Source organism: Rattus norvegicus, chromosome 6 (assembly GCF_021556685.1).
Source record: "Rattus norvegicus strain SHRSP/BbbUtx chromosome 6, alternate assembly SHRSP_T2T, whole genome shotgun sequence".
Lineage (NCBI taxonomy): Eukaryota > Metazoa > Chordata > Mammalia > Rodentia > Muridae > Rattus > Rattus norvegicus.
In genome coordinates, this window is record NC_141539.1 from 14,240,906 (window position 1) to 14,253,422 (window position 12,517).

Consider the following 12,517-nt stretch of genomic DNA (forward strand, 5'->3'; position numbering starts at 1 on the left):
TGTGTTTTCATGAGCTCGCTGCAGCTTCGGGTTCGGAAAGGCCCAATCCTTTCCACTAAATACCTCAGACTCTTGAAGAGGGAATAGAGTCTACAAACCATCCCCTTCGTGTAGCTCCAGCAGTTGTCAGGACGCTGAAGCATCGTTCCTCATCTGGCTCAGCCGTTCCTCACTCTGGGGTCCCGCCTGATACACCCTTCTCTCACCCCTTCAGCCTCCTCATCTCATGGGTCCTCATGTCGGCCTCGCACTTGGCGACAACAGTTTCAGACATGGAAGATTCAGTCGATTATTTTTCTACTCTGCGTTTCCTTTGAACAGTGTGCAAAGGAGACAGCCGCCTCCAGTGTCTTTCCTTCAGTTTAGCTACTCTTTTTCTTTTTTGTGCCTATGAACCTCAATCAACTTGCTTTTAAACTTCAAGTGTATGTGCCAGAGAGTGGTTTAGTAACCGCCGCCATTGTTCTGTCACAACAACCAGCAGCAAGGTAGTCTGGTGAAGAGCTCTCGAACCTTTCCTCAAAAGGTTTTACTAGGGAGAACAGAACCCAATTTTCCATGGAGAATAACTGGTTTGACAACTGACAAGAATGGTTCCAGATAGTAATGGAGTTAAGTACCCATTTGTGCAGTGGAAAAACAACAACAACAACAACAACAACACAAACAAACAAACAAACAAACAAACAACCCCCCCCCAAAGATTCAGGGGGCTCAGAGGCTAAGAGGTTAAGAGCACTGGCTGTTCTTCCAGAGGACCTGGGTTCAATTCCCAGCACCCACATAGCAGCTGACACCTCCTTGTAACTTCAGATCCAGGGTTTTTGACACCCTCACATCAACATAGATGCAGGCAAAACACAGTGAACATAAAATGAAACTAAATTATGTATCAAAAAAAAAGAGGACCGGAAGAGGCTATGCTGCGTGATCTAGGGACATATTTAGGTACAGGAGCCCCCGAAGCTAGGAGTGCTTAACTGCTTCCATATCAAGTGTGCACGGACGTTCTCAATGTCTGGTGCTATTTGATCTTTTTCTTAACAGTGGCGAACACTGGCGTTAGAAAGGTGGCTCAGTGGCTAAGAGCACTGCATGCTCTTCCAGAGGACCCAAGTTCAATTCCCAGTGCCTACTAGGTAGCAACTGTCTGAAACTCCAGTTACAGGGTATCCAGCACCCTTTCATGACCTCCTCCAGTGCTGTATGCGTGTGGTGAACAGAAATATATGTGAGCAAAACACCCATACACAGGAAGTAAAAATAAATAAATCTCAACTTTTTAGATTAAAAAGAAATGGGGGTTGGGGATTTAGCTCAGTGGTAGAGCGCTTGCCTAGGAAGCGCAAGGCCCTGGGTTCGGTCCCCAGCTCCGAAAAAAAAAAAAAAAAAAGAAATGGTGAGCATGAATCCTAGGCGTTCGAAACATGCCTGCTATCCCGGCACTGGTGTGGGAGGGGTGAGCGCATCTCTCAGAGTCACAGGCCAGTCAGGGCTACATAGCAAGAGTCGTCTCCAAACACACAGAAACAAATAAATGCAAAAACAGGGAGCCTGGTCATCAACCCAGGATTTCTTATGAATCAATCAGCCAATCTGTTTTTGAACGTTCCCTTGTAAATTGAGACTATCTCAGGCCTTAGAAATATCCCTGTGGGCTATAATGTTTCAAGCTTCCTGTGCAGGACTGTACAGACCATGGAGGAGTTTGCAGGAATCTGCCTGTGGGTATCAGAGATTGGGAGGAAATGTACTGGGGCCCCTGCTGTCAGAGAGAACGGAACGAGGGCCTCCGGTCAGCAGGGTGGAGCTTGTTTCCGAGTCCGGGGATAGTCTTCCCCAGACTGATGCCATAAACCGTTCAAGGCAGTCTGGCTCCAACAGGCCATAAACCATAGTGTGTACAGCGAGCGTGCCAAGGTGGAGAGGAAAGCCGTCTATCTGAATTCTTCATCCTTGAAACCCAAGAACACAGAGCCACTGACTGGCATGAACACCTCACACGAGAAACTGACAGGGTGGGGAAGTAAAAATGCTTTGGGTAAATAAGTCTTGATGGTAATAGAATGACTTAAAACCACTTTTGTTTGTGTCAGACTTTATGTGGCCAGAGATGGTCTTCTTTAGGGGGAGTGGATACCAGCCGGTCACAGGAACGTGTGGTGACTTAGATGACACACTTTTTCACCGCTGGCTAAGTTGGGTGTGAAACTGCCTTCTGGACGACACGGGTGAAGGACCAGAGTCACAGACCACAAGTGGCCTTAATACCACTAGTCAAGAGCTTAGGCCATGCCAGTCTTTGAAGTGTAGATTAATTATTTTTCTTGACCTTAGTATTTATAGGGGGGAAAAGAGTCTTTTGGTTTTTCAAAGATGGTGGTATCCTTTGGGGGAAAAAGTTCAATACAGTCTGGGAAATGAAATTCTGAGGCCTCCCTAATGGGAGAAAGGGAAGGAGATGACAGGTACAGCTCTGCCTTCTCTGACCGTTAAGGGTTCACAGAGCCTTCAGGAGCTGGTCAGACCCTGCAGGATGTGCCAACTTGCATATCTGGCTGTGTTCCACTTACAGCTAGACAACGAAGACGAGGCCTGTGAAGCACACTCACTCCCAAAGCCTGGAGAATCACATGATCTCAGAGCATGAGAGCTGGAGCAGGGGTCAGCTGCCTTGGTGGCGCTGACAGCTGCGTTGGTAGCTCTCTGTTGAGGTCACCATTCATGCACAGCAGAATCGGCAGCAGCAGTCTTGGCCTCTACCTGCTCAGTTTGATTGCGCATTTCCCCCTAACCCCAGGTCTGCCAGGTTCCAACAACCCAAGTCCAGACATTGCCAAATGTCGCCCCTAGTGTTTGGGCACCTCTGTGCTAGAGGACTCGTGAGAATTACCTGTGCCCATCAAGAAGTATTGAGTTCGGCATCTTTTCTCCAAAACAGGGTGGGTACTTGAGTCAATTCCACTTCCTACCTGAGCAGGGCAATTGGGTTCCCTAAGTGCTGTCCTGCCAGTATGTCCTAGAATTTTATAAACAAAGAGTTGTGGTCTCACAGATGGACTAGAGCATCTCCTATGGGGTGCCCATGACCCAGTTCCCAGGGTACGTAAGTGAAAGCCAGGAGAACTCAACATGTCCAAGTATGATTTCTCAAAGACACAGTACTGTAGACACTGACCACTCCATTTACACGACAGCAACAGGAAACCATGAATCCTAAAGCCAAAATCAAAACGTGCTAACTACGTGGTACTAAAAGACTGGGTGGCATGGTTGTCTCTATCCTGCTAGCTCCTCTTGGTGAGAGAATCTAGTTTCTTTCCTTTCTCTCTCTTTCTCCCTCACCCTTCAATTCTCAGGTAGGATGTCATGGACCTCAGGCTGCCCTCGGACTCCTTGTCCAAGGATGGCCTAGGATACCTGCTTTTCCTGCCTCCTACTCCCTAGTGCTGGGATGACAGGATTATGAAAAACAGCATGGTGCAGGCTAGGGGAGCACCTACCCCAGGCTACACTCCTCATCTTGAACCATTTTTCTCTGTGAGAACAATCGGTGTGTTTCTCAGTCAGGTCTGAAAGGGTCTCTCTGCAGGTGTGACTTCATTTGCTAAGCAGTGGTCGATTCTAGGAAAGCAATTGTGAGTAACATCTTCCTCCCCCATCCACCCAACCCCACCCACAGCACATGATATAAGAAGGTATCGTGATAACATCTGAACCCATTCTAGCCAGATCACAAGTTGATAGACTTCGGCATTCTCAACCGCGCCAGTGCTGATCAACCAAACTTTGAGCCAGTGGCTGTGTAGAAACTTTATGGATGAGGTTTTAAATGCCTTCCTCTCCTTTCTCATTTACAAAGATAAAGGGACATCATTTAGCCAGAAAAAAAAAAAAAAGGATGCCCTAAAAAGTACTAACAATTCAGCTCGTTCCTGCTGCTTAGGAAGGGGCCACAGGGATGTGTGTGTGTGTGTGGGGGGGGGTGTCTTTGTTTTTCCTTTTTTCCCCTTCCACAAAAATAACAGAAGGAAGGCTGCTACTGTAATCAGCAGCGATGGAAGGCATTTCCTGCATTTTTAGAGCAAGCTGGTTGTTTTTTTTCCATTACATACCCAGTGAACTCCAGTTTAGGTCAAGACTGGAGAAAAACAGGACCAATTATGCCTCTAAACCCACAAATCTGCCTACTTAGCTCTGCTAATTTTATCATGTTGACTGTAGGGTTTCAAGCCAGAGACAGGAAAACCTCGGAGTGCCTCTTGCTCTCCTAGAGAACGGATCCCGGCGTTTCCTCCTCTGTTCCAACCCCTCCTTGCTGCCAGCACCACAGACAGAAAGAGCACTTGCTCCATCTGCCGCAGGCTGCTCCAGCGAGGGTCTTTGATCAAGTCCCACTTGAGGAGAGGTTGACGGGCTCCCGGGCTCCCAGGCTCTGGGCCCATGTCCAGGCTGGCCTTTGGCCAGGCTGATTCCTAACCCTCAGGTACCAGAGTTTTCAAGCCTAGCTACCTCCCTAAGAAGGGCAAGGTGTTCTTCCCTCCCTTCCATGCCAAGCGTTAGCTAACGCTACCTTTCTTGCCTTTTCTTCAGAACTCCCATTAGGAGTCTCTCTGTTGAGGCCAGCTTCAAATGTAGGAATTACAGAGTCCTATCTCGTTGTCCTTGACTTTTGATACCAGATCAGTATCTACTGTATCTGGTGTTGTGTTGTTTTGCTTTTAAATCTTGATAGGTTTCTTCTTTTGAAAAAATATTTATTAGGGGGTTGGAGATACGGCTCAATGGTTAAGAGCATGTAACACTCTATGAGAGGACCAGAGTTTAGTGCCAGCGCCAGCATAGGGCGCTTCACAAACGTAGGTAACTCTGGCTCTCAGGGATCTGATGCCTTCTGTGAACATCTATATACTCATACACACACACACACACACACACACACACACACACACACACACACACACACACACACATTCATATAGACACAGAGAGAGAGACTGAGGGGAGGGGAGAGGAGAGAGAGAGACCGGCGCTGAAGCGATGGTTCTAGAGTTAAAATAGTGTAGTTCTTTCAGAGTCCGCTTCTGCCATTAACTCTAGTTCTGGGGGATCTGGACTCTACAGACTACTGCATTACAGAGCACTGTACGTACCCCTTATACACTAATTAAATCTTTTAAAATTGTGCGTGTGTGTGCATGTGTGTGTGTGCATGTGTGTGTGCATGTGTGTGTGTGCATGTGTGTGTGTGCATGTGCGTGTGTGTGCATGTGTGTGTATGTGTGTCTGTGTGTGCATGTATGTGTGCATGTGTGTGCATGTGTGTGCATGTGTGTGTGTGTGTGTGTGTGTGCGAGTGTGTGGTCTTTGCATGTATGCATTAGCATACCACAGGATGCATGTGACTGTCAGAGGACAACTGGCAGGAGTTGTTCTCCTTGCTCCCCCATGTGTTCTGGGGCTCAAACGTCCTTTGACAGGGTCGCAGAAAGCATTACTTTTGGTGAGTGTCTCTGGGATCCATCTCCCCGTTTTTATAGGAACTTCAACACTTTGCCTGCAGTCCCAGACGACACTGAGTTTTCGTAGTCGGTGTCATTTTTCCACGGCTGCCAGGAGCTATAGTCTGCCTCCCAAACCTTCTACGAAGCTATGAAAATCTTCACCAAGGTGGCCTCTTTGGGCAGCTTCTTACCCCACCTTGACCCACAACCACCCACACATGCCTTCTCCTTGGTGTGTGGGTTTCTCTAGATCCCTCCGAGCCACGCTTGCCTGCTTCATGGGAACAAGGACTTTATCTTCTTAAAGGACAGAACCACAGAGGAGCCACTCCATGCGCTGCCTGCATAAAGCTGTCCTCCCAGTTAATCCCGTGAGATCCCTCGCTCCAGCCACTTATTCTCCAGTTCTCCATGCCACTTACTGACACTTTCTCCAGGTGTTCACATTAATCCCCTTGTCTTGTGCTATTCAGCACCCCAGTTTCGCAGGCTGATAGAGCTGGCATTGACCTCAGAGGGGAGGGCACCCCAGCTGGGAATAGGTTTACGAGATCAAGAATTAGAAATGCTTTTTCTGTCCCTCTGCGGTTGCTATTTTTCAGATACAAATGGATGGACATTCAAGCCCAAACCTGGCACCCTTATGGCCAGCAAGCGCCTACCTGCAGCCTGACTCCGTGCCGAGGTATTTAAAAGGGTAACAGCGATTACTGCGTTCTGTGTGTTTCCCCAGCATTCTTCCTTCAGTAGTCATCGGAACCACAAGTGGGCATTGCTGCTAGCCAAGTTTTTAAATTTTATTTTAATTTTTAATGATTTATGTGTGAGACCGATTTGCCTGCAGGTATGGCAACATGTGTGTTTGGTGTTGGTGGAGGACAGAAGGGGGCATCCGATACCCCGGAACTAGAATTATAGTTGGTTGTGAACGGTCCTGTGAGTGTTGTGTCCTCAGAGAGCGGCAAGTGCTCTTAATCTCGGAACCAGCTCTCCAACCCCCTACTCGGTGTTTTAAGTGAGAAACTGGGATCCCACGAGGGAGGAAGACCAGGCTAAGTGGCTCTGTGCTGAGGCAGGGTCCCCGTATGCGTATCTGCCTCACAGCTGTGAGCGGCTGGGCCTTCCCAGAAGGCACCACAAGAGATGAGAGCTCTGACTGTGATTTCCAGAATCCACCATTTCAAAGCCACTCACTCGCTTTAATAAATCTGTTTTAACATATAAAATGGTTTTCAGAATTCGTAGGCATAAAGACTGTTCTAAAAAACTGGAGAAAGAATGTAAAATTATTCAAAATAAAAGCAGTATTTTGGTCCTGAGAATACATTCTCCAGAGAAGAATATTATAGGATCTGTAAACTCTGATGTGTTTTCCTCTAAAAGAACCAAAACCCAAACCAAAACACTGTGTTTTCTTATGGCAAAATGGAAGCACTCCCGCTCCCAGCCCGCACATATTTTCTGGAAGAGCTCATTTTGCAGATTTTACAGTCCTTTTGATAGCCCAGGCTTTCCCCTCTTTGTTTTAAAAAATAATTTCCCATTTCACTCAAACGGCATGTTCTTAGCTTTAAAGTGGAAATGCTTGTTTAATGTTTCTTCTTTTGTAAAACCTCACTTACAATTTTGTTCTTTGATAGTTTTAAATTGTATTTATTTATTTAAGTGCATGCTTGTATTCACACATGTATATCTGTGTACCTGTGTATACACATGAGTGCACACATGTGTATGTGTGTGAGTGTGTAAACATGTATGGACACAAGTGTGAACGTGTATGTGTGTGTGAATGTGTATGTGTGTGTGAACATGTACGTGCACACATGTATGCACATGCCATAACGCCATGTATAAATCAGAGGGCAGCTGTTGGTCCTCTCCTTTTACCTTGTGGGTCCCAGGGATTGAACTCAAGTCATCAGGCTTCACGGAAAGCACCTCTTATGAACCATCTTGTCGGTCCATTTACAAATTTCCTGATTCCCGGCTTCCCTTTCAATGTCAGAAAAGACCGACCATGCAATGTTTTGGACTTCCCAAGTGTCATGGCTTGCTGCTAGCTGGCACTATTTTTCCTCTTGGAACCAAGCCTCTGCAGGATCTCTTCCCCTTTCCTTGACTTCAGCACAGGATGTGTCTACATCTATTTTCCAGTCAACTTTTCAGGGGTTGCTTCTCTTTGAATAGACATCCTTCTCAGAAGCAATGCTCTCTGGGAGGTCACCCTAATAAGCCCTGGGGGAGGGGTGAGGCTGTGGACCATACACCTGCCCGAGGGAGCACAGGCAGGCAGCAGGATGGTGGCATAGGCCAAGTCCCAGCACTCGAGGGTGTCATCGCTGAGCTGAGGACACGGTAGGAGTTTTGTGGGATAGGATGGGGGAACATCTACTCAGGATACTATAGTTTCTCCTTTCGGACCTGTTCCAAGAAGCTGGCAGTGCCCGGCCACTTCAGCACCTTACCAATCTCTTTTTATCTTTCTTAGTCATGCATTTTATTTGAAATTAGAATGAAAACAGCCAGGCCATGGTTACCAGCCAGCTTGCTGGTCATGGCGCTGCTGTGGGGTGTAATTGTAATCCGGTGGATTACAGTGGCTACTGCTTACACCTACCTTGTGCACTACTCAGAGAGAAGATCCTCAGAGCATCTAGGCTTGTCAGGTTGGTGCTATGCCTAAGTTACTCTGCACAGCCCTAAGCACGGCACCTGAGAAAGGATTCATGGTCCTTGATCTCCAAGGGCAGACAGTTTAGCTGGAAACTCAACACATGAGGTGAAATAGTTGGAGACCTTGCCAGCACAGCATCCCTGCCCAAGTGGGAAATCCCAAAAGCTCCCTACCAACCACAGGCTTGTTGACCTTTTCAGGAGCTGCACTCAGATGCACTGCTCTTGTGAGATTAAAAGCCCTGTCCTCTAAAGTAGTTGGCCTCTGGCTGACTAGGAGGAGTCACCAGCTTTGAACGTTGAGGAATCTTGTTTGTTCTTTATTGAAAAGAAAACAAAGGTGATGAATCCCACACCAGGGATAAAAGAAACAAAGGCATCATTCTGTCTGAGTGAAGGCCTCCCTCCCAGTGCCTTCCTGATGGGCACTAGCTACAGAGAGGAAAGGACCTGGGTCTGGTTCCAAATAGGTTCTAATTATGGCTGACTCTTGCTCCTCTCTGATCTAATGCACTGTTTTATTATCCAGACTGACACAGAGAACAGGGGAGCTCTGGAGTGATCAGTAATGCGCAAAGATATTTCCACAATGGAGCCCCTGCAGGCAAGCACTTCCCACTGCTTGTGCATGCACCAGTGTTGATAAAGGGCTGCCTCCCTCCTGGTGAATCCCAGGTAACCTGCAGGAAAGCCCAGGCTTCTGTGACTCCTGGAAAGAAGGAAGCATTTTGATTTTCCCAGAAGCCTTGGGTTCCAGGAGGGCCATGCTTCTAACCGTGTTGACTGAACAATGTCCCATCTCTGGGAAAGTCACAGCCTTGACTCAGAGAGTTCACAGCAAAGGCCCCTGACCACAGGAAACTCAGAGGTTTCCTCACAGGGCAAGCCTAGCTTTGTGCCCACTGTTCCTATGAACCAGTGCCAACTACTTCAGGATTTGTCAGTCAGTGTCTTTCCCCTGCTTGTCTGGGTCCAAGGACTCAGACTGGCAAATGCTCTGACGTTAAAAATGTCTGCCAAAGAAAGACAGAAAACAGATGTAAGAGGAAAATAAATAAGTAAACAAAAATAAATAAATAAGTAAACAGTATTTAGAATATTTCTGGGGTAAACATTACAGGGTGAAGAAACATGGTCACCCAGACAAGCATCACAACAGACAAGCTGCTTGGGTATCCAAAATGGCTAAGGCTGAGATGACCAGCGTAGCCATACTGCTTCAGGATTCACTGGTTAACAGTGGGTAAGAGGCATTATTACTGTCGCTTCCCCAGTTGCCATTGTCACCCAAAGACTTTTTTGGGGTGGTGTTGTGTGCCTGGGAACCGCCCTAGGCTGTGCTGAGAGGGAACCCCCTACATAATGAACCCCCATACATGCCTGAACACAGTGCCATCCTTTCTCATGCCCAAATGTGTGGCTGAAAATTTAACTTTAGCAATCTGTGGTTCAGGGCATGCTCTTTGCTAATGCTTAAATCACTGCATGGCTTCTTTGTGAGACCTAAAGCATTCCTATGAGGAGCATAGAGAGGAGAACCGGGTCCAGGGAGAGTTTTCCCAGAGCGGACGTTTGATGACCACTGAGAGCGGTAATACCCCCGGCTGTCACCTACTGGATCCTGAGCACATTCTATAGAAGGGCACCATGTAAACACTTTACAGAAGGAAACCCCAACCTAAGAGAGACAGAGACACTCATGAGGTCAGGAAATGAAGCCTGCTGCTTAAACACCAGGGCACTTGACCTCCGGGTTTCGTATTTAATGGTAGACTGTCTAGAACGGCCGAGAAGAGAGAACCTCACGGTGACTACAGAAAAGCAGTTTAGAACTGGATCAGTATACATTTCAGGCAATCCCTCCCGACCCTGACAGAGATGGGACTGCACTATGTAAATCAGTTATGAGCTCCGTAAAGCAATTAGATGGTAACTGTAGTCGTGGCTAGTAGGTGGTGCTTCCTGCCAACCCATAACGCGCTAAGAATTTAAACACTTGGGCTAAACACTTTGCCTTACTTAATCCTCCAAACCTCCTGAGGCAGGGAGGGGCAGGGAGGGGTGGGGAGGGGCAGGGAGGGAGGGGCAGGGAGGGGCAGGGAGGGGCGAGAGGGGCGGGGAAGGGCAGCAACAGAGATCTGATAAAGCCACAGACTCTAGGAAACAGTTTGTTTTCATGTGTTAACAAATTTGAAATTAGACATATCTTACAATTACAAATGGCAACCTCTCCCTTTCTCCCTCTCCATCTCTCCCACCGTTATCCCCGAGTGTGTGTGTGTGTGTGTGTGTGTGTGTGTGTGTTGACTACAAGAAACCAATTTTAACATGAAAGTTCATACAAGATAAAAATACACAAACCTACACAAAGAATACACAAAAACTAATACTAAGAAAGCTATATAATTTGTGGAACCTGCATTTTTTTTTTCTGAAATGAGATATGCATACCTGCCTTAGTTTTAGACAAAGCAGACTGAAGGCGTGAGCAAAGGCTATTATGTCAAGGGAAGCAAGCCAGATATGAAAGGGTTAAAAAGAGTTAAGGATGCTTGGTCTCTTCCACAGTTATAAGGTAGAATGTAGAGTAGTGACAGTGTTAAGTTGAGGAGGGGAGCACATTCTATATGCATATATTAAAATACTACATTGAATAACATTAATTTATACATTAATACACATTAATAAAGAAGACCAAGGCATAAGGAAGAACACTGTTGCAATTAATAAAATGATTACGATGGCTCTTCAGTTGAAGGAGAAGGACAGACCCTAAGTCCAGACCCTTTGAGGTGGGAAGATCCACCTTAAACCTGGACCCCACCTCTGGGTGGCAGCCTACATAAGGGGCAGGGAATAAGGAAGCTTTTGCTCTTGTTCTCTCTGGCAAGTCCATACCTTCACCTGCACTAGAGCCCTTTTGGGGGGGATTCTGTTGTACACAAAAGACCAGCTTTGAGACACAGCCATGTGGACTGAACCACTATTGGATTCTTGGACTGTTGATCAGGAGACGGCCATTTTTTGAAATCAACAGACCACAGTATTTATATATACATAGATTAGTTCTGTTTCTCTAAAGAACCCTTATACAGAGGTCGATTCTTTTAAATGACCTAAAAATGCTAAGCAGGTACGCATCTGACAACAGAGTAAGCAGGTAAAGGCAAAAATCTAGTAGAATGTAAAACCACAGTGGAATGAAACATAACAACGTCCACTTAATTAGCATGATGGGTAACACAACTGTGACAATCTGGAGGGATTAGAGCCTCCTTTGTTGTTGATAGACATCTAGCATGGCACAGCTATTTTGGAAAACAGTGGGCAATTTCCCAGACAACTCAACGTTTGATTTAACAAATCACTAACAGGTACATATCCAAGAGACAGAAAAATGCATGTTTCCTCAAAAATTATGCATTAATGTTTACACTAGCAGCACAATTGACCCAAGTGATCAAGAAATAATGAAAATAAGTATAGCATAGCCACACAATGAAATGATGAGCTCATAGGGAATGAGTTACTGATACACAGTACAAGACAGGTTTTGAAACAACATGTCAATTAAAAGAAGCCAGTCACCGAAGATCACGTATTGTATGAGTCCATTTATATGAGATGTTGAGAATGGAACAATTTCTAAAGAGAGCAGAGAGGTGGCTCCCAAGATCATGGAAGGGATAAAGAAGGATGATTTAAAGGAATGGAATTCCCTTTGGGGCTGTAATAGAAACCTTCTAAAGTAATGATAGTGATCGTTCTGCAATGTTCTGAAGACACCAGCAACCGCCAGCGTGCTTTTAATGAATGGGTTATAAAGTCTGTGAGGGACAGCCCTATGGAGGGCTACAAAAGCTGACTGAACTGAGAGAAAGAAAGGGTCAATCCTCTCCTACAGTGATCATTCAAGCATGCAGAAAATCAGTAGATAGAGCCGTCTAGAAGAGCTGTATACTCCATTTGATCTAACTGATAGTCTATCTAACACAATAGACTACAGACTCTTAAGCCTGCATGGGACATCATCAAGATAAGTCATCACCTAGGCCACAAGGACCTATATTTTATCTAAAAGCATTAAAATTGATGAAGAATAAAATCATCTTGGAATAAAATTAGATGTTAGTAAGAGAAATAGATTTAAAAATTCTGAACAATGCATTTATGAAGTACATGTGAACCAAAGTCTGAAGAAAAAAGATTAAAAAAAATTTAACTGAGAAGTAAAAATATAACATCAAGATTACTGTGTAAAGAGAAATTTACACATTATATAATTGGACCTAAATGAGACTTAAAATCTATAAGCTAGATCTTCAGAAACAGGAAGAGAA

The 12,517-nt window shown here is 45.8% G+C and overlaps 1 protein-coding gene across 3 annotated transcripts in view; it reads right to left on the reverse strand.

Annotated features, from left to right (window-relative positions):
• Window positions 1-12,517, reverse strand: part of Prkce (protein kinase C, epsilon) — a 489,745-nt gene that overhangs the window by 60,162 nt on the left and 417,066 nt on the right.